The following is a 22,486-nucleotide window of genomic DNA, read 5'->3' on the forward strand; positions in this document are numbered from 1 at the left end:
TGTCGGTTTTTATGTCAGTAACATGCTGTTTTGGTTACTGTAGAAGTATTATTCAAATTTGGATAACGTGATCACCAATTTGTGTTTTTTGTTCAAGATGGCTTTGGCTATTCTGGGTCTTTTGTGGTTCTTTATAAACTTTAGAATTATTTTTCTCATTACTGTGAACAATGCAAATGGTGTTTTGATAGGGATTACATTGAATCTGTAGATTGCATAAAATTTTAGCAATACTGATTGTTCCAATTCAAGAACCTAAAATATCTTTCAATTTTTAGAAATACTTTAGCAATATTGATTCTTCCAATTCATGAACATGAAATATCTTTCAATTTGTCGTGTCCTTTTCAATTTCTGGCATCAATATTTTGTAGATTTCATTGTAAAGATATTTCACTTATTTGGTTAAGTATTGTAAATGGAATTAGTTTCTTGATTTCTTTTTCAGATTGTTCACTGTTCGCATATAGAAGTGCTACTAATTTTTGTATGTTGATTTTGTATCCCACAAATGAACTGAATTTATCAGTTCTATTAGTTTTTTCATGAAGACTTTAGGGTTTTCCAGATATAAGATCTTATCATCTACAAAGAAAGATAATTTTTCTTCGTTTCCAATCTGGATGTCCTTTAGTTATTTCTCTTGTCTGAGTGCTATAGTTATGACATTCAGTACAGTGTTGAATAACAGTGCTGAAAGTAGTTATCCTTGTTCCAGATCATAGAGGACAGCTTTTCAGTTTTTCCTGAAAACTATATTGAGGTATGTTCCTTTTATAACCAATTTCTTGAGGGATTTTATCATGAAGTCATGTTGAATGTTACCAGTGCTTTTTCAACATAAATTGAAATGATCATAACATTTTGTCCTTCATTCTGTTGGTATGATGTATCACATTAATTGATTTGCATATGTCAAACCACACTTGCATTCCTGGGATAAATCTTACTTGGTCAAGATGAATGATTTCTTAAAGTATTGTTGAAGTTGGTTTGGTCTGAGGATTTTTGCAACAGTGTTAATCAGGGATATTGGCCTGTAGTATTCTTTATTTTATGTGTCTTTGACTGGTTTTGGTATCTACTGGCCACATAGAATGAGTTTTGCAGTATATCCTCCATCTCTATGTTTCAGAATGGTTTGAGTAGGATTGATATTTGTTTTTTAAATGTTTGGTAAAGTTCAGCAGTGAAGTCGTTGGGTCCTTGGGTTTTATTTGCTGGGAAGCTTTTTTTTTTTTTTTTTTTCCCAGCTTCAATCTCATTACTTCCTTGTAGTCTGTTCAGGGTTTGGATTTCTTCATGATTCAATCTTTGTATGTTGTATGGTCTAGGAATTTATTCATTTCTTCTAGGTTTCCCAGTTTATTAGTAAATAGTTGCTTACAGTAGCCTCTAATGTTCCTTTGAGTTTCTGCAGTATTAGTTGTAATGTCTTCTTTTTCATCTCTGATTTTATTTATTTGGGTCTTCTTTGTTTTTTTCTCAGGCTAAAGTTCTGTTGAGCTTGTTTATCTTTTCAAAATACAAACTTTTTGTTTTATTGATGTTTTGTATTTTTTCAGTTTCACTTATGTCTGCTTTAATCTTTTTTTCTTAAGAATCTGAGGTTTGATTAACTCTTGCTCTTCCAGTTCTTTAAGATGTATTGTTAGATTGTTATTTGAAGATTTTCTGTCTCTCGTGATATAATTGCTTATTGCTATAAACTTTCTTCTTAACACTGCTTTGCTGTATTCCATAGGTTTTAATATATGGTGTTTCCATTTTTACTTGTTTCAGGAAATTTTTAATTTTCTTCTTAATTTTTTCATTATCTGCTGGTCAATCAGAAGCACATTGTTTAATTTCCATGTTTATATAGTTTCCAAAACTCCTCTTATTATTGATTTCAAGTTTTATTCTACTGTGGCCAGAGAATATAGTTCATATTATTTCATTTTTTGAATTTTTTAAAGACGTGTTTTGTGGCTTAATATGTGGTCTATCCTTGAGAATGATCCATGTGTTGAGGAGAAGAATGTGTGCTCTGCAGCTCTGGGATGAAGTGTTCTGTAAATACCTATGAGGTCCATTTAGTCTATAATGCAGATTAAATCTGATGTTTCTTTGTTGATTTTCCGTCTGAATGCCCTGTTCAGTGCAGAAAATGGAGTATAGAAGTCTTCAGTTATTATCGTATTGGAGTATAGCTCTCTCTTTAGCACTAAAAATATTTGCTTTATATATCCGGGGGGTCCAGCATTGGGTGCATATATATTTACAATTATTATGTCCTCTTACTGAGTTTACTCTTTATATAATGATCTTCTCTGTTGCTTTTTATGGTTTTTGTCTTAAAATCTATTTTGTCTATAGTAAGTATAGCTACTCCTGCACTTTATTAGTTTCCGTTTGCATGGAATATCTCTTTACATCCATTTATTTTCAGTCTATATATGTCCTTATGGGTGAAGTGTGTTTCTTGTAGGTAACAGATCATTGAGTCGCGCTATTACACTCCAGCCTGGGCAACAAGAGTGAAACTCCATTTCCAACAAAACAAAACAAAACAAACAAACAAACAGTTTTTTTTTGTAATTCATTCAACAACCACTCTCTGTCTTTTGATTGGAGAGTTTAGTTCATTTACGTTCAACCTTATTATTGATAAGTAAGAACTTACTGTTGCCATTTTGTTATTTGTTTTCTGGTCATAATGTAGTCTTCTCTTCCTTTCTGTCCTCCTTTTTGTGAAGTTGATTTTTTTCTGGCGGTCTGCTTTAATTTACTGTGTGTGTGGTTGTGTTTACTTTTTGTGTATCTCTTGTAAGTTTTTTCATCTGAGGTTACCATGATGCTTATATAACAAGTAAAATCTTACATCTCAATCCCAGTGCATTGGGAGACCGAGGTGGGCAGATCACCTGATGTCAGGGGTTCGAGACCAGCCTGACCAACATGGATAAACCCCATCTGTACTAGAAATACAAAGTCAGCTGGGCGTGGTGGTGCATGCCTGTAATCCCAGCTCCTTGGGAGGCTGAGGCAGAAGAATCGCTTGAACCTGGGAGGCAGAGGTTGCAGTGAGCCAAGATCGCGCCATTAAACTCCAGCCTGGGCAACAAGAGTGAAACTCCGTTTCCAACAAAACAAAACAAAACAAACAAACAAAAAACAACTTATATCTCATTTTTTTAAATGGATAACAACAGTGACTGCAAACAAACAAAAACAAAGAGAAAACTAATCAAAGTTCTGCACTTTCACTTAATTGCAATGCTTGTTAACTGTTGTTTCTATTTATGTCTTATACTGTCTATATCTTGAAAAGTTGTTGTAGTTATTATTTTTGATAGATTTATCTTCTAGTTTTTCTACTCAAGGTATGAAGAGTTTACACACCAAAATTACAGTGTTATAATATTCTGTGAGGTTTTTGTTTGTGTGTACTTACTATTACCAGTAATTTTGTACCTTCATATTATTTCTCATTTTATATGAACATCCTTTTCTTTCAGACTGATGAACCCCCATACCATTTCTTGTAGGACAGATTTGAAGTTGAGGAAATCCCTTAGCTTTTGTTTATCTGGGAAAATCTGTATTTCACCTTCATGTTAGAAGCATATTTTTGCTGGATAGACTATTCTAGGATAAAAGGTTTTGCCCCTTCAGGACTTTAAATATGTCATGCCACTCTCTCTTGGCCTGTAAGGTTTCCATTGAGAAGTGTGTTTCCAGATGTATTGTAGCTCATTTGTCTGTTATTCCTTTATTTTCTATTGCTGCTTTTAGGATCCTTTCTTTATCCTTGATCTTTGGGAATGTGATTATTAAATTCCTTGAGGTGGTCTTATTTGGGTTAAATCTGCTTGGTGTTCTGTAACCTTCTTGTGTTTAAATATTGATATCATTCTCTGTAACATTTGAATAATTTTTTTACCCCGATCTCTATCTCCTCTTAAAGGCCAATAACTCTTAGATTTGCCTTTTTGAGGACTATACAACACTATACAACTCTAGTTGTTGATAGGACTATACAATACTATACAACACTACTCAACTCTAGTTGTATAGGTGTGCTTCATTTTTTTATTCTTTGTCTCCTCTCACTTTATATCTTTAAATAGCCTGTCTTCAAACTCACTAGTTATTTCTGCCACTCGATCATGTCTGCTAAGAGACTCTGATACATTCTTCATTTTGTCAATAGCATTTTCAGCTCCAGAATTTCTGCTTAATTCTGTTTATTTCAATCTCTTTATTAAAATTATATGATAGAATTCTGAATTTCTTCTTTGTGTTATCTTGAATTTCTTCGAGCTTCCTCAAAACAGCTATTTTGAATTATCTCCCTGAAGACTCACATATCTCTGTTTCTCCAGGATTGGTCCCTCGTACCTTATTTAGTTCATTTTGAGAGGTCATTTTTTCCCTGGATTGTCTTAATACTTGTTGATGTTCTTCTGTGTCTGGGCATTGAAGAATTAGGTATTTATTGTAGTTATAAATGTCTGTGCTTGTTTGTACTCATCCTCTTGGGAAGACTTTCCATGTATTTGAAGGAACTTAGGCGTTGTGATCTAAGTCTTTGGCCACTGCCACTGTATCACCTTTAGATGGCACTCCAAGCCCAGTAATGCTGTGGCTCTTGGAGACTCACAGAGGTATTGCCTTAAGTGGTCTTGGATAAGATCCGGAGTTCCCTGGATTATCAGGCAGAGAGTCTCCTTCTCTTCCCTTTCTTTCTCCCAAATAAATGGAGTCTCTCTCTCTGCGCTGAGCTGCCTGGAGCTGGGGAAGGGATGACACAAGCACCACCATGGCCACCACCACTGGTATTGTTCTGGGTCAGAGCTAAAGCCAGCTCATCATTTGGTCTCTCCCAAGGCTCACAGTGTACACTACCGGCCACCACCTATGTTTACTCAAGGCACGAGTGGCCTACAATCAGCAGGTGGCAAATCGAGGCAGGTTTGTGTCTTTCCCTTTAGGTTGGTGAGTTTCCTCTGGTCCCAAGTGTGTCTAGAGACACTATCCAAAAGCCAGGGCCTAGAACTGGGGACTTTAAGAATCTACCTGGTGCTCTATTCTACTGTAGCAGAACTGGCACAAAAGCCACAAGACAAAGTCCTTCCCACTCTTATCTCCTATTTATTCAAACAATGAGGTTTCTTCCCATGGCTACTACAGTCCCTGGCCAACTGTAAATACTGGTTGGCTACCACCAATGTTTACTCAAGGCCTATGGGCTCTTCAGTCAGCTTGTGGTACATGCTACCATTCCTGAATCTCTCCCTGAAGGGTAATAGACTCTCCTCTGGCCAAGGGCAGGTCACACAATTTCATGCAGGAACCAAAGGCTGGAATTGAGGACTCCAAGAGCGTGCTTGGTGCTCTACCCCACTGTGGCTGAGCTGATATTCAAGCTGATTTTTGGTTCTTATGAAGACGCTTTTTGTGTCAATTGTTATTCAATTTAGTGTTCCTATGGGGGGTGGGTGGGCACTCACTAGAGGATTTTTCAGTAATTTTGCTCTGCCCGTCTCCATTTTTTTTTTTTTCACTTAAAGTCATTTGCGTCTTACATTTTTAATTCCTGGACAATAAGCCATATTTATTTGATATGATTTATTCAGTAATTATAATTTCAACTGTCACATTATTTCCAACATTTTTTGTTTATATAAAATTATGCAACAAACATTATTGTGCATAAATATTATTGTGAGTTTATTAATATCCCCTTAAGATAGATTCCACAGAATGATACATTATGTGAAATGGTACGAATATTTTATGTAGTATTTTGGAAGGCTAGAAAACATAGCATCCCTGCCAGTGTTACAATAATTTTATTTTTATCTACATACAATCAATTTCCATAATATAATTTGGCTAGGCTTTGCTGATATCATAGTTAAAATTTAATCTTATTTTTTTAATTTACATTTTGTTGATTACCAGTGAAGCTAATTTTCATATATATACATAAATTTGCATCTCCTCTGTGGTTTCTTTACCTATTTGACTACTGAGTGATAGAATTTTCTAATGTATCAGTAAATCTTTCTAAATAAAGAGGACTAAGCACTTTTGATAGTTTTTGAAAAACAATTTTCCTGGCATGTATATATTTTTAATAAAAATATACAAATTTTATGTAGCTAAAGCCATTTTGGACATCTTTTATCAGGTCTTTCTTGGACTAATATTACTTTCCTTTTCAATAAACTGAAAAAGCAGAATGGAAGTACTCAAATTAGACATTAGCAAGATCGGATATCAACCAAATCTGTGACAAAAACCAAGTCTATAAATATTTTAATTTATAACATATAATTGCATATTTATTTGCAAAACTTTTGTACTAGAGTTAATATCTTTGCTTTGAGTCTGAGTCCACTGTTTGGGGTTCCCTATTGTCCTTCTTGTATAAACCACACCCAAAATGTATCATTTTTAATTTGCACACTTGCCTTCTTGATAGAGGGAAAGGAATCTAATGAAAATTGTGAAGTAATCAAGTATAGATTTCTAAGGCTTTAAAATATGTATGTTAGTATTTTATATTGTCATTTTAAAAAGTTTCATTTAGTTACTTTTTTTGTATAAGTCAAAAGTTTCATTTAGTTACTTTTTTGTATAAGTCACTGAATTTAATTATATATATAAAATAATTCTCTTTTGCACTCATATTTCATTATATTAAACAAAACTCATATACACAGATGTAAGAATAAACCCAAACTGACTCTTGACAAACATACAACTTCATTGACAGAAAAGAAAATTTAGTTCTAAAGACTATTCTGTCAATCGTAAGAATTCAGTAAACCTATTTCATAGGAATTGAGTAAAAGATGTCCTGAAAATATTAGTGTAAATTTTCCTTCAATGGTTATTATATTACACATGACTCTCCCATTGCTCAAAATTTCAAGTTTGACATTGTAAAGTAATGATCTAAAGTATTATATTATATTATATTATAATCTCTATTTTAATTGATCATCACCTCTTTGGTCTCTATCTTCAAAATATTTTCAGCATGTGAACATTTTATCTCTCCCTCACTGTGACAATCCCTCAATGATACAAGCCACCATCATCCTTTCCCTGGATTATTGTGACAGCCTTCTAACTAATCTCCCCATTTCTACTCTTGCCCTCTATTTTTCCATCAAGAAATAAGACATCATTGTTAAACATATCAAAACACAGCTTTCCTCTGTTCAAAATCATATCATATATCTCAGAGTAAATTTCTGTAAGTCCCTGCATTATTCTCCATCCTATCCACCTCCCTGCCCTACCAAACATGTCTCTTACCCACCTCTTTTTCACTTGTTCTTTTCCAGATGCAACAGTATCTAGTTATTGCTCAAGTTCCCAAGTGTGAGCTGACCTTTAAGTCTGTTTTATTGTTTTCTCTGATTGAAATGCTTTTCCCCAGATATTGCTAGGTATGTTTACTTATTTTTTTAGGTTATCATTTAAGGCAGGATAAACAACCCCATCATCCCCACGAAAATGTCCAATACTAATCCCCAGAACTTGCATATAATTTATATGGTAAAAGTGGCTCTGCCACTTTTATCAAGGTAAGCTCAGTGGTAATGACAAGGTTCTTATTAGAGGGAGACAGGAAAGTCACATAAGGCTGTGTGACTACTAAAGCAGAGAGAGCGAGAGGGAGACTGCAAGATGCCATTGTTGGCTTTGGAAAATGAAGGTTGAGTCTGCAAGCAAAGGGATGCAGGTGGCCTTTAGAAGGTAGAAAAGATAAGGAAACGGATTTCCTCCTACAGCCTGCTTACCATTTTAGAACTTCTGATCATCTGAGAAACTGGAAAATAATGCACTTGTGTTTTTTAAAGCTATACATTTTGTGTTAATTTGTTACAGCACCAATAGGAAACTAATATACTGTTAAATGTGACTGCAGGAAAGAGGTTCTTAATACCCTATATGAGCACATTCCTCACCCCTCCACATAGCACTAACTATCCACCCTATAACTCATTTTATTTTTCTTCAGAGGAAAATAACCTCTGAGAGAACCACATGTTCTAGAAATACTTTTTGTTTATTGTCTATTTTACTCTAAAGGCAGGGCCCTTTATTGAAAATCTTTTCTTGCTTTATTATCAGCATTAACGCTGGGTCTGGTTAATAGTAGATGTTGATTGAATATTGGGCGAATATAATTTCCAGAACAGTTTTATAGGTGAATAAACTTCAGTTCAAGGAGTTTTATAAATGTATGCAAATGACTTAACCAAACTGGAGTCCTTGGTCTTTTTCTTTGAAGATTGGTTTTCTTTCACTATGTAAAAGCTACCTCACCTCGTAATCTATAGCTAGTAAAATATGAGCAGTCATACAAAAATGGTATATTTCTATATCAAACTATTCGAGAAAATATATTTTGTTCAGCAACTGCCCCAGTAAGTTCAAGTTCATCTTTCTTCAGTTTCCAGAAGGATTTAAAGGGAAGAAAAAACATTATCTGCAGTACTATACTGTGACAGTGACTATGGGTGTTCTGATCAAATGCCACCATGGCCTTTACGGGCAATTAACTGAAATGGGGAATTTCTGTTCCACATAGGATAGAGACATGGTGCAGGAGATTAAATGCCTGTATCTGCAGTACATTCTGACATGTCTTGGTGGAATTATTATAGAAGTAGCCCTGGATAATCAAAGGAAGGTCACAGCACATCAGCCTGAATATCCTTCATGACACACCATCATCAGTCATAAGTGAATGATCTCCCATTCAAGAGAAGCCTCACTCCCATACGAGTTAGATTAGATTTATACCACAATATACTGGACAGAAAGGAAGAATAAGTGAACAAAAGAGAAGTAAAAATTAGCCAAGAAGATGCATGGTAGAAAATATTGTCAGAGAACAGTGAGATTAAAAAGCACTTGGTGAAAATATAGTTAGTAAAGAGGTGGGATCATGATTTCTAAAAGTTCTGAAAGAATAAAATGGAATGACAAACACTTTCCCATTGTTGAGAGCAAAGAAAACATTAAATTTATCTACAGAGCAGACTTGGAGTAGAGGACCAAAGACTATGGTGCTTTGGGAAAATGTATATTAAGGTGTCTGTTTACCAAGAGTTAGTAGTATCTATTCCAAATCCATATGTGCCAGTTTTACTTAATAAGCAGTTTGGTTTAGTGGAAAGATTTAGTGACAATTTAAACTGAGTTAAAACTCAAATCCCTAGCTATAGGATCTGAGTTGTTTGTTTGTTTTGTAATCTCTGTAACAGATATATGGCTGCATGCTCCAAAGTGTTGCTAAAGTAATTAAATGAGATAAAATATACCCGGCACGATTTTCTGTATCTAGAAGATGGTCATTATTGGTTGTTTCATTCAGGATGCCAACAGGAAACTCAGAATTCACTCAATGCAGAGGATGAAGAAAGCTCAATGAAGAGAGAATAATAAAAACTGGAGAAGCATTGCTAATTACCATCTTTCAATTGAAAAAGGAAAAATTGTAGGCAGGTAAAATCTACTATTCTGAAGGAACTGGGCTTTAGGTGAAGAAACACAGCAACTGCTAACTGCAGCATGTCAGGAAGGAAACAGGCAAAGGAATATCCAATCTTGCTAGACCCCTGACCTTGGACTTTTCAGCCAGTTTTCATTGTTTATTTAAAAAATCTACAACTTGTCTATATCATTAGCCTATTTTTCTATTAGAGAGTGTCACTTTCTTTTTTCTTTATTTTATTATTTTTTTTTGAGACAGTGTCCTGCTCTTGACCCCCAGGCTGGAGTGCAGTGGCAGGATCTCGGCTCACTGCAACCTCTGTCTTCTGGGTTCAAGTGATTCTCTTGCCTCAGCCTCCTGAGTAGCTAGGAGGCTACTTTCTTGCTGGTGTGATGAAATGCTAATCCTTCAGAGATTATATACAACACTCCTTCCTTATTTGCATTTTTAATTATATTGTCTTTTGTTGAACACAAGCTTTATTTATTTATTTGGTCTAATTTACCTCTTTTCCTTTGTGTAGATGTTTTCTTCTTCAAGAAAACTTGTTCTATCTTACAAACACATCACTTCTGGTTTCATTTTTGGTTTCTCTATTCTGTTTCATTGCCTTTTTCTATAGTCATATCACATAGTTTAAATTAATACAGTGTTATCGTAAATGTGGCTATCACAAGATAAAAAAACTCCCTTTTTTATTTTATTTTTTCAATATGGGCTTAGCTTTACTCCACACATATTTTTATAATCATTTTTAATAGCACTCTCCAGCAATTTAGGCATTTTAAATGAACATTCCTAAAACCTGTAGATTAATTTACAGAGAAATTATATAATACATCCCTGTAATATTGAACAATCCTAAACGTGAAGTTGGCATGGTTCTCTATTATGTCCTCTTCTATACCTCTTTTTTAAAAAACGCAGTTTGATAATTCGCTCTACAGAATTTTACATATATTTGCTTAGTTTTAGTCCTAACATACTAAGAATGAAGAATTGATTTCTGGTGAGCTAAATGCTATTTATTTTAGATATTGCTCTTGTATCTAGCAACCTTCCTATTACGATACTTTGAAAACTTAAGTGAACAAAGACAACTCCAAAAAAGAAAAGTGCAGGTTAATTTTGCTAATAAATGTGAACACAACAATGTTATGCACCATTAAAATCTAAGAGTATGTTAAAATAAATAATAGCACATACATTGGATAAAGGAAGAGATTTTAATATTAGTACATCTCTTAGTGCAACACATTATATTAACAAAGTAAAGTACAAAACCTGATCCTACATGTGGTTTCTTCCTTTATCTCTTTAGTACTTTGAATGTAAGAAAAAAATTAGATTAAGCTTTTATACTATTAATCTTTTAATATTATTTCTTTACTTCTCATTTATTGATAGTTAAAAATGTGTTCAATTTGTGATTTTTGTCTCAGAGAAGTTCTGAATTATTTTTAGAGGAATAATTACTACCTGTATAAAGACTACGGACACCTGCAGCTCTCATCTAGCTGGTCTTCATGAGGATTTTCTGTATCTAGCAAAAGGGGCAATCAGTTAACTTTCATGATATGAGTTTCTAGTGAACCTGATATAACATCATCCACACTTTGTCACAACTTGTACCTCCTTGGGAGACCCTTCTATATTATTTGTCTTAACTGAGAGTGAGAAGAGGAAATCAGGAACATTTGCTTAATCCTCAAACCTCACTGGATCCTTTCAACATTCAAACACTAAAATGTTTACTTGAGAATAAAAAAGTTTTTTAAAAAAATCTAGTACGTTCACTCCCATTTTATACACTAGACACTCTGCTAATTACTGTATACATGATCTCACTTAACACTCACTTAAAATCGAAGGGTATGTACGTCAAATGGTTTTAAGGATAATAAAGACCAGAAAGATTTAGTGGTTAGTACATAGTCAAAGTCACTCAGCTTTGGATGAAGCTGAGAATGACAGTTATGTCTGTCTGACTTCAAAGTTCAGATTCATTCAACTACATAATTCATTTCAGATATGAGAAGAAATAAATATTGATAGCAAAAGTCTATTCAATAATGATATCGAGATAATTCTTGTTTATATAAAGGGCTATATAAACCTAGGTACTTGATCATATTTGTCGAATTAAAGAATTTTGAGGCATATTTCACCAATTGACTTGGTACTAATTTATAGACCAAAGCAGAAACAATTAAACTTTTACTCAATTTAAAATGTGAAATTCTACTAGATGCCTATAGTATCAATACAATATTGAAAAACATATTCAATAATGCCACATAAACTACAGAAAATTCCTAAGTGTTCTTGGTTATTGTTTGGGGCCTCAGGAGGAAAGGATTTTTTTCTCCAAGGTATTTCCTATGCCTATTATTGTAGATTGTTAATCATAACTGCAGTAATACAGACACAGAGTCAACTAGACAAAAAGTCAGAGAGCACTAACATCTTCCGGCCAGTCCGATAAGTGACAAAATCAGGATGTTGTATATTTTGAAATATATGATAGAGAAACAAATTCATAGTGAGGAATAAAATTGAGCAGCTACACATGCACAACCAAAATCTATGTGTAGTTATTAATAAGTGTCTTGTTGTGAGAAAGTAACACCCCATGTCAGGATAACATGGGAGAAGATGCCATCAAGTACATACAACATGAACAGAATGTTTAGAAGGAGGGAATTCTAGATGAGAGTTAAAGTCTATCCCTGTGTCTTCCTGGGTTTAATTTGTTTTTCTTAGTAATTAATATAGGTGAACATTTTTGTGTTCGTTGTCTTTGGATATTGCCTTTTCTAAAGTATCAAGTAAATTTTTTACATTTAATCTTTTTATTTTAAATTATTATGAATACATAGTTGTGCATATTTATGGAGCGCATGTGATATTTTGATACAAGCTTACAATGTGTAATGATCAAATCAGTAAAATTGGAGTATCACCTCAAGCATTTATCATTTCTTTGTGTTACGAACATTCCAATTACATGCTTTAAAAAAATGATTTATATAAATTGAGGTGTATAAGTGCAGTTTTGTTCATGGATATATTGCATAGTGGTGAAGTTTGTGGTTTTAGTGTAACCCTAACCAAACATTGTACCTTGTACCTGTTAGGTAATTTCTCCTCCCTTACCCTCCCTTTCCCGGCTGCCTCCAAGTCTCCAAGTATCCAATGTCTATTATTCTACACTGTATCACTCTTATGTCTATGTGTACATTATTTAATTCCAACTTGCAAGTAAGAACATGTGGTATTTAACTTTCATTTTCTGAGCTACTTCACTTAAGTTAATGACCTCCAGTCTGTAATTTTCTGTGTTACTTCGCTTAAGAGTGTGCCTCGAATTCCATGCATGTTACTGCAGAAGACCAGATTTCATTCTTTTTTATGGCATTCCTTTTAATGGCTGTATATACACCACAATGGAATATGACTCAGCCATAAAAAAAAATGTGATAGAGATATACATATATATATATAAATTAGTACATATATCCTAGCTATATGTATATGGATGAATACATGAAGAAAATCAGAGATAGAGATACATGTATCTAAATCTAGATATATATATGTGATATATATATAGAGATATGTCTATCTAGATATTGATAGACATATATCAATATCTAGATATAGATATACGTATCTATCTACAGATATATATCACATTTTCTTTATGCAGTCATCCTTTGATGAGCACTCAGTTTAATTTTATATCTTTGCTATTGTGAATAGTGCTGCTATAAACATATGAATGCAGGTATCCATTTTATATAATGATTTCTTTTATTCTGGGTAGATATTCAGTTGTGGAATTGCTGGATTGAATAGTAGCTTTATTTTTAGTTCTCTGAGAAATCTCCGTGCTGTTTTCTATTGATATTTCACTAATTTACATTTCCACCAACAAACTATATGCATTCCCTTTTTTCCTTAGCCTTGCCAACATCTGTTTTTTTAACTTTATAATAATAGCCATTCTGACTGTGTAAGATGGTATCTCATTGTTGTTTTATTTTCATTTTTCTGATTAGTGAGGTTGAAGATTTTTTCATATTTTTATTGGCCATTTGTATGTCTTCTTTTGAAAAATGTCTGTTCAAATCCTTTGCCCACTTTTTAATGGGATTGTATTTTTGTTGTTGAATTGTGTGAGTTTCTTGTAGAATCTGGATATTAGTCCTTTGTGGCATGCATAGTTTGCAATTATTTTCTTTCATTCTAAAAGCTGTCTGTTCATTCTTTTGATAGTTCCTTTGTGCAAGATCTTTTCAGTTTAATTAAATTATGTTTGTCTATTTTTGTTTTTGTTATTTGTGCTTTTGAAGTCTTAGTCATGAATTCTTTGCCTAGGCCAATGTCCAGAGGAGTTTTTCTTAGATATTCTTCTAGTATACAGTTTCATGTCTTGTATTTAAATCTTTAACCCATCTTGAGTTTATTTTTGTATATGGTGAGAAATATAGGTCCAGCTTCATTCTTCTGCATATGGCAATCCAATTTTTTCATGTCGATTTATTGAATAGGGTGTCGTTTCCCCAGTGTGTCTTTCATCAGCTTTGACAAATATAGGCTGACTGTAACCATGTGGCTTTATTTCTGAGTTCTTTATTCTGATCCATTGATCTATGGGTCTGTTTTTATACCAGCGCCATGCTGTTTTGGTTACTATAGTCTTGTAGTATAATTTAAAGTCAGGTAATGTGATACTTCTAGCTTTGTTCATTTTTCTCAGGATTGCTTCCACTTTTTAAATTATTTTGAAACATACAATACATTATTTTTAAGTAAAGCTGTCCCATTGTGCTACTGAACACTACATTTAATTCTCTCTCTCAAATTGTATGTTTGTACCTATTGTCTCCCCTTTTTATCCTCTCTCCTCACTTTTGCCTTCTTTTGTATTGAGTTGTATATTTTAAAACTTAAGTTGAAGAAGTTATCACTATATTCTGGGTATTTTACTTTATACATGATGTCAATTTTTCTACCCACCTTATCATTTGCTTTTATAGTGTTTAATGTGTTTTTAATAGGGGTCTGAATTTTCATGCAGTATTATTTATCAAATATTTTTAACGGGTAGTACTATGGTATAGTAGATCATGAAGATGCTTTCCAGTTTTTTTTCCAGAATATTACTCTGTATGTGGTGTGTGTGTGTGTGTGTGTGTGTGCTTAACTTTTTATACTTAATATTATGGTCCATTCACAATTGATTTTTGTTCATAGAATGATTTTTTATTTAAAGAAAGATTTTTATTTACAGAATGTCATGGGTCATTCTTTTCCCATTGGAATATCCAAGTAACACAGAAACTTGATTGAAAAGATGACTCATAAATTATCACATTGGAGATTCATTTTTCTCATCAGTTTAGGTAACAATTTTCAAAGTAAAGTTTAAGCTACATTAAAAAAACAGGCAATAAAATATTTATGTTTTATTTTAAATAAGCTGAGGATTATTTCTCTGCAGAGTGTGCATTAGTTTAATTCATGTGAAGTGAAAAATGTTCATTATGTTAAATTTTAGAGGCTGTATGAGACAAACAATATTTTTTTTTTTTTTTTTTTTTTTTTTTTTTTACAATTTACTGGTTCATAATATTGGTCAATTAAAGACTGACAGGAGTCCCTGAATGAGAAGCTTCAAAGATATACTACTCAGAAAACTTGGCTAAGGGCTGTCATTGGAATTATATGCCACTGTAGTCAGTGCAAGTTATGTAGTTTCTCCAGTTGTAGCACAAAATAAAACCCATCTTTAATCAGAGAAAATAATACTTAAACGTGCTTATGAATATTTATTTCAGTAATGGAAGAAGTATAATTTTTTACATGGTGAGTTTTTATAACAGTACATATTTTTCCTGAATTCAATTTTTTGCAAAATATTTGCTAACCACTATGGCACAATAAATAAAATTTCAATAAAAGGACTTAATGGAATAATATATATACAATAAATAATCATTAACCAAATAATACTTTGTTTTTTATTTATCCATTTTATTTTTTTATTTTATGGAGCACATGTGCTCCATAAATATGCACAACTATATATTCATAATAATTTAAAATAAAAATATTAAATGTATAAAAAATTGTATGTGATACTTTAAAAAAAGACAATATCTAAAGAGCACAAACACAAAAATGTTCACCTATAGTAATTATCAAGAAAAACAAATGAAAACAATGATAGGGTTACCATTTCGGATTGAGTGTAAGGCACATCCATCCTACTGGTGGTGCCGTCATATTTATTGATGATAAATTGCATTATATATAAAAGTCTAAAAATGATTCAATGCCTCTACTTCTCCAGAAAACATGGCTAAAATTTTAAAATAAGATAGAAAATATTAGGTAGTAGCAAGGATATAGAATATTTGCAACTTCATATATTGAGGGAGTGATTTAACATGTAGATATTTTAGAAGACTGGGAGTATTTACTAAAGCTGAACATAAGATTACATAGAAGCAAATTCACTCTTACATATATAAGAGAAATAAATGTACATTCTCAATGAAGACATGTACAAGGATGTGCATGGTTGTACTAATGATATAAGCCCAAACAGGATAAATCCAAATGGCCATTAAAAATAAAATGGATAAAATATAGGACTTCAACATGCAATATGATTATGGATTATATATTTTTATGAATAAATGTATATTTTGCAATGAGAATTAACTATTGATACAACGAATAACATAAATTAATCTCACAGCATAGTGTTGAGCAAAAGAAGCCAAGAAAATAGAATATTTTATAGTAGATGATTTCATTTATACAAAACTCACATCTATCAGAGTTTTTCTGTCATAAGTCAGGAGACTGTTTACATTGAGAAGGATAATCAATGAGAAAAGGCACAGGGAGACTTCTGAAATACTGGTAATGTTCCACTTTTAATCGAGGTGTTGCTGACCTAGCAATTTCATGTTATGAATATTTATTATGATGTTTACCTATGACATATAGTTCTGTGTGTATGCTTTTATTCAGTAAAATGATCCTTTGCAGAAAAATGGATCCTATAATGAAGTGAGCTTTTATGTCTATATGCTCTCATTTCTGAACTTCAGTGGGATGCCAGTAAAAAAACTATAAAATTCTAGAAGAAGTGGGAATAATTACATCCATGGATCAGAAATATTAAGGAGTCTTTGAACAACAGAAATCAAACAGGATCTGATGCATGAATAAAATAAGCCAAAGAAAATAAAAGCTGTGAATGAATGACTAAAGACACCGGGAGGCAGAGGTTGCAGTGAGCCGAGATCGCACCACTGCACTCCAGCCTGGGCGACACAGAGAAACTCCATAGCACAAAAAAAAAAAAAAAAAAAAAAGATACGATTCACAGGAGTTTAAGGTCCATATTCTACTAATTAACTCATCAAAATGATTACCTACTTTAACAAACTAAGATGCAACAGCTAAGCCTATTCTCCTTCCTTTTCCACCACCACCAATTGTATTAAGGGGTGCTGTTTGTCACCAAGCTAAAATAGAATGGGTGTTGACATTGGAGATGAAGTCTGTCTACTGACCTTGAGAAGGGAGTATAATTTTTGACATCTAGATGAAAAGCTACCAACACAATATTTACCTTTCCCTCTAAAATCACCATAAGTTCTTTGTAAGTCATAAGCTTTTGTAAGTCACAGAGAAAATATGGAGGTAAATAGGATTTATGACGAAAAAAATTGCAAAATGTATAATTATCAAAAATTTGAGGACAACAAACAACTACAATGAAAAGAACAAATCTAGCATTTTTTACTCCAAGATGGTGGTTTAGAGGTTTTCAGCCTGCTTCAGCCACTTGGAAATAGCAAGACAGTGTATAAAAATCAACTCTCTGAAACTGAATTCAAAAAGAAAAAGAGGAATCCACTGGAATTAGAAAGTATATGCCAACCCCAGGGAGGAGAATGCTGGCAAACAACCCCTGTGACATTGTCTAGCTGATAAAAGTGAGTGAAGCCCCAGTACCTGAGAGAGGCAGAGACCTCCCCTCTATGACTCACCTTTCCACTGTGGATCCAAGCAACACATGCCAAGGGAGAGCACTTTGTTTCTCCCAAGACCTAGAGCTAATATGGTAAGAGGCTTGAAGATGCTATGAGGCAAAGGCACTGGGAAAAATTTGCAGACATTTTCCCTGATCTGGGACTAAGAGTAGGATGCCATTTTTAATTTGGGCACATACAAAGTCAGCCCTTCTTTGGCGGCCCGGCACTGTGGCTGCTCAGGCATTTCAGTCTCGGGTCAAATACTGGAGCACCTACTCTGGAGTGGAGTAGAGGCCTCCACAGTGGGAACTGTGGAAAGCACCTCAGAGGTAGTTGCTGGAATTGTGCTTTCCCCTGTTGCAAGTGTAGGGCAGGGAGGAGGGCTGCTACAGATGCAGTTTCTCCTGGGCTGGAAGACTTGCAGCCAGGGCCAGCTTGGTGACTTATAACCCATCTATGTGTGCCACTACAGTGTGCTGTAGCCTTACCGCTGAGATCCTGCTACAGCAGGGCCCTCTCTACTCCACCCCCAGGCAGATTTCCAGGCATTTGGAGCATCCACTCAACTGAATCAGGAACCTGATATGCCACATAGTTCTTGTGCAGAGGTTCTGGTGCAGGAAGGCCTTCTCTGCTTCATGTCTGGCAGATTACCAGGGATTCATGGCACCAGCTGACCTGGGTCAGCAGTCTGAGTAACTCCACCCCTCCTGTGTGTGTGTGGAGCAGGGAACCCTTATTGCTGCACATCCAGGTAGATCTCTAGGCATCTGGAGTGCTCACTCTCCTGGATAAGGAGTTTAGGCTGCTCTCCTATCCCTGTGCAGAGAACCTGGGGCTAAGGAGGTTTCTCAGCTCCATGCCCAGGCAATGGTCTGGGCAACTGATGGCCACCCACTGGATTCTTCTTAGCTACTGGTGTTTGTGTTTGCCAGTGGGGGCCCTGTAGATGGACTTGCTTGATCTAGCTCTTGCCAGGATGGCCCCAGCTTCCCTGGGGCTGAGGAGGGAGCATTCCACAAATCAGCCCACTGACTGAGGCAACAGAGAGCTTCCTTCAGTAAACAAGAATATATACCCAGCCACGTGAGTTGCAGCCAGCTCTTAATGATAACTGCCATCCACTGGCTGGTAGATCTTACTGTACAGCCTGATATAAAACCTGTCAACAGTAGCGCATACAGCTATAGAAGCAAAGCCAAAAGACCCTACCCAGCATACTCTACAGTTGCATACCCTAGGGAAAACAGGAAAGAAAAAAGAAATGAAAAAGCACAATAATATTATAGCAAAAGAAGGAAAAAGAAAAATTCACCTCCATGAATGAATTCCAATAATTAAAAATGCCAGCATTTCCAGATGCAAAGAAACCAGTGCAAGAATTCTGGTACCATAAAAAGTCCAAATGTAGTGAAACTATCAAAGGTTCATGCTATCTCTCCAGCAGTGGTCCCTAGTCAAAATGGAAACTCAGAAATGACAGAAAAAATATTAAAAACTGCAAAGCATGAATTGTAAGTAAGTTCAATGAGATCCAAAAAAGATTGAAAATTAACACAAAGACATTTCTTTTTTTTTTTTTTTTTTTTTTTTTTTTTGAGACGGAGTCTCGCTCTGTCGCCCAGGCTGGAGTGCAGTGGCGCAATCTCGGCTCACTGCAAGCTCCGCTTCCCGGGTTGACGCCATTCTCCTGCCTCAGCCTCTCCGAGTAGCTGGGACTACAGGCGCCCGCCACCACGCCCAGCTAATTTTTTGTATTTTTTTTTAGTAGAGACGGGGTTTCACCGTGGTCTCGATCTCCTGACCTCGTGATCCGCCCGCCTCGGCCTCCCAAAGTGCTGGGATTACAAGCGTGAGCCACCGCGCCCAGCTTTTTTTTTTTTTTTTTTTTTTTTTTTTGAGATGAAGTCTCACTCTGTCGCCCAGGCTGGAGTGCAGTGGCACAATCTCGGCTCACTGTAGTCTCTGCCTCCTGGGTTCCAGCAATTCTCCTGCCTTAACACACTTAAGTACATAACCTACCAGACCCCATACATCAGCCACACAATAGAAACTACAAAGCAACCAGCTAACAACTTCATGACAGGATCAAAAGCTCACATACCAATATTAAACTTGAATGTAAATGGTCTAAGTGCTGCATTTAAAAGACACAGAGTGGCAAGTTGGATAAAAAAAAACAAGACCCAAGATAATAATGGGGGACTTCTACACACTGTTAACAGCATTAGACAAATCCTAAAGGCAGAAAACTAACAAAGAAATTCTGATTTAATTTCAACACTTGACCAATTGAACATCTAGAGAACATTTCACCCATCAACTACAGAGTACAAAGTATACATTCTTCTTGTCTGCACATAGAACATACTTCAAGATCAAGAAAATGCATGGTCATAAACCAAGTCTTAATAAATTGAAAAAAATCAAAATCATAGCAACCATACTCTCAGACCACATTGTAATAAACATAGAATTATGGAAACAACAATTCAAGATGAGGTTTGGCTGGGGACTCAGCCAAACCATATCATTTTAGCCTTTGCATCTCCCAAATCTCATGTCTTCACATTTAAAAACATAGTCATACCTTTCCAACAGTCCCCCAAGGTATTAACTAATTCCAACATTAACTCAAAAGTCCAAGTTCAAAGTCTCATCTGAGACAAGGCAAGTTCCTTCCACTTATGAGCCTATAAAGTCAAAAGCAAGTTAGTTACTTCCTAGAGACAATAGGAGTACAGGCATTGGGTAAATACACCCATTCTGAATGGGAGAAATTGGCCAAAGCAAAGGGACTACAGGCTCGTGGAAGTTCAAAATTCAATAAGGCAGCCATTAAATCTTGAAGTTCCAAAATGATGTCCTTTGACTGCATGTCTTATATCCAGGTAATGCTGATGCAAGAAGTGGGCCCCCACAGCCTTTAGCATCTCTGCCCCTGTGGCTTTGCAGGGTGTAGCTCCCCTCCTGGCTGCCTTCACAGGCTGGTGTTGTGTGCCTGGAAAAGTTTAAATCTGTTGGTGGATCTACCATTCTGGGGTCTGGAGAATGTTGGCCCTCTTCCCACAGCTTCATTAGGCAGTGCCCCAGTGGGGACTCTGTGTGGAGGTTTCAACTTCACATTTCCCTTCCACTCTGCCCTAGCAGAGGATCTCAATGAAGGCTCCACCCCTGCAGCAAACTTCTATCTGGACATCCAGGCTTTTCATACATCTGAAATCTAGGCAGAGATTCCTGAACCTCAATTCTTGACTTCTGTGCACCCATAGGCTCAATGCCATGTGTATACCACCAAGCCTTGTGCCTTGCACCCTCTGAAGCAACAGCCTGAGTTGTAGCTTGGCCCTTTTTAGCCATGGCTGGAGCAGCTAGGATGCAGGAAACCAAGTCCCTAGGCTGCACACAGCAGGGTGGCCCTGGGCCTAGCCCAGGAAACCATTTTTTTCCTTTTAGGCCTCCAAGCCTAAGATGGTTGGGGCTGCCATGAAAATCCCTAGCAGGCCCTGGAGACATTTTCCCCATTGTCTTGGTGATTAACATTCCACTCCACATTACTTATGTGAATTTCTGGAGATGACATGAATTTTACCCCAGAAAATTGGTTTTTCTTTTCTATCGCATTGTCAAGCTGCAAATTTTCTAAACTTTTATTCTCTACTTCCACTTGAATGCTTTGGTGCTTAGAAATTTCTTCTGCCAGATACCCAAAATCATTTCTCTCAAGTTCAAAGATCCTCAGATCTCTATGGCAGGAGCAAAAGGGCGCCAGTCTCTTTGCATAGCAAGAGTGACCATTACTCCAGCTCCCAAGAAGTTTCTTATCTTCATCTGAGGCCACCTCAGCCTGGACTTTACTGTTCATATCACTATTCAGCATTTTGGTCAAAGCTATTCAACAAGTCTCTAGGAAGTTCCAAACTTTGCTACATTTTTCTATCATCTTCTTAGCCCTCTAAACTGTCCCAACCTCTGTCTGTTACCTAGTTCTAAAGTCACTTCCACATTTTTGGGTATCTTTACAGCAGCACCCCACTGTACTGGTACCAATTTACTGTATTATTCCATTCTTACACCACTATGAGGGAATACCAGAGACTGAGTAATTTATAAAGGAAAAAGGTTTAACTGACTTACAGTTCTGCATGATTGGGGAGGCCTCAGGAGGCTTACAACCATGGCAGAAGAGAAAGCAAATACATCCTTCTTCACATGGCAGTAGCCAGGAGAAATGCAGAGTGAAGTGGGGGAAAAGCCCTTTATAAAACCATCAGATCTCATGAGAATTCACTCACTATAGTGAGAACAGCATGGAGGTAACAGCCCCCATTATTCAATTACCTCCCACCAGGTCCCTCCCATGACATGTGGGGATTATGGAAACTACATTTCAAGATGAGATTTCAATGGTGACACAGCCAAACCATATCATGCAAAAACTGGAAGCATTCCCCTTGTACACTGGAACTAGACAAGGATGCCCACTGTCACCACTACTATTCGACATAGTACTGGAAGTGCTAGTGAGAACAATCAGGCAAGAGAAAGAAATGAAAGGCATCCAAATAGGAAAAGAAGACATCAAACTGTTTCTCTTCACAGATGATATGATTCTAAACCTAGAAAACCCTAAACTCCCTTGACAACAAGCTCCTGGAACTTATTTTAAAAAAACTTCAGTGAAGTTTCAAGACACCAAATCATCCAAATAATTGTACACAAATTAGTAACATTTCTATACACCAATGATGTCCAGGAAGCTGAGAGCCAAATCAAGAATGCAATCTCGTTCACAATAGCCACACAAACAAAAAAAATAACTAATGTTACCCTATGCTGCACTATTTTGTAAATCCTCATCATTTTGCAAACCCTGGTCAGAGTAAAAATTCCACTAGGGCTCGGGCCACAAGAAACATCC

At 35.6% G+C, this 22,486-nt stretch overlaps 1 long non-coding RNA gene across 2 annotated transcripts in view; it reads right to left on the minus strand.

Moving 5' to 3' along the window:
- The window catches only part of LOC134735378 (uncharacterized), a 478,226-nt gene extending 463,104 nt beyond the window's left edge, over positions 1-15,122 (minus strand). The window contains exon 1 of one of the 2 annotated variants that reach the window (XR_010118414.1): positions 15,083-15,122. This is a non-coding gene — a long non-coding RNA (uncharacterized lncRNA). The remainder of the gene's footprint in view (positions 1-15,082) is intronic. The other variant, XR_010118413.1, reaches the window with a different exon arrangement.
- Between the last annotated feature and the right edge of the window lie 7,364 nt (positions 15,123-22,486).

Source organism: Symphalangus syndactylus, chromosome 20 (assembly GCF_028878055.3).
Source record: "Symphalangus syndactylus isolate Jambi chromosome 20, NHGRI_mSymSyn1-v2.1_pri, whole genome shotgun sequence".
NCBI lineage: Eukaryota > Metazoa > Chordata > Mammalia > Primates > Hylobatidae > Symphalangus > Symphalangus syndactylus.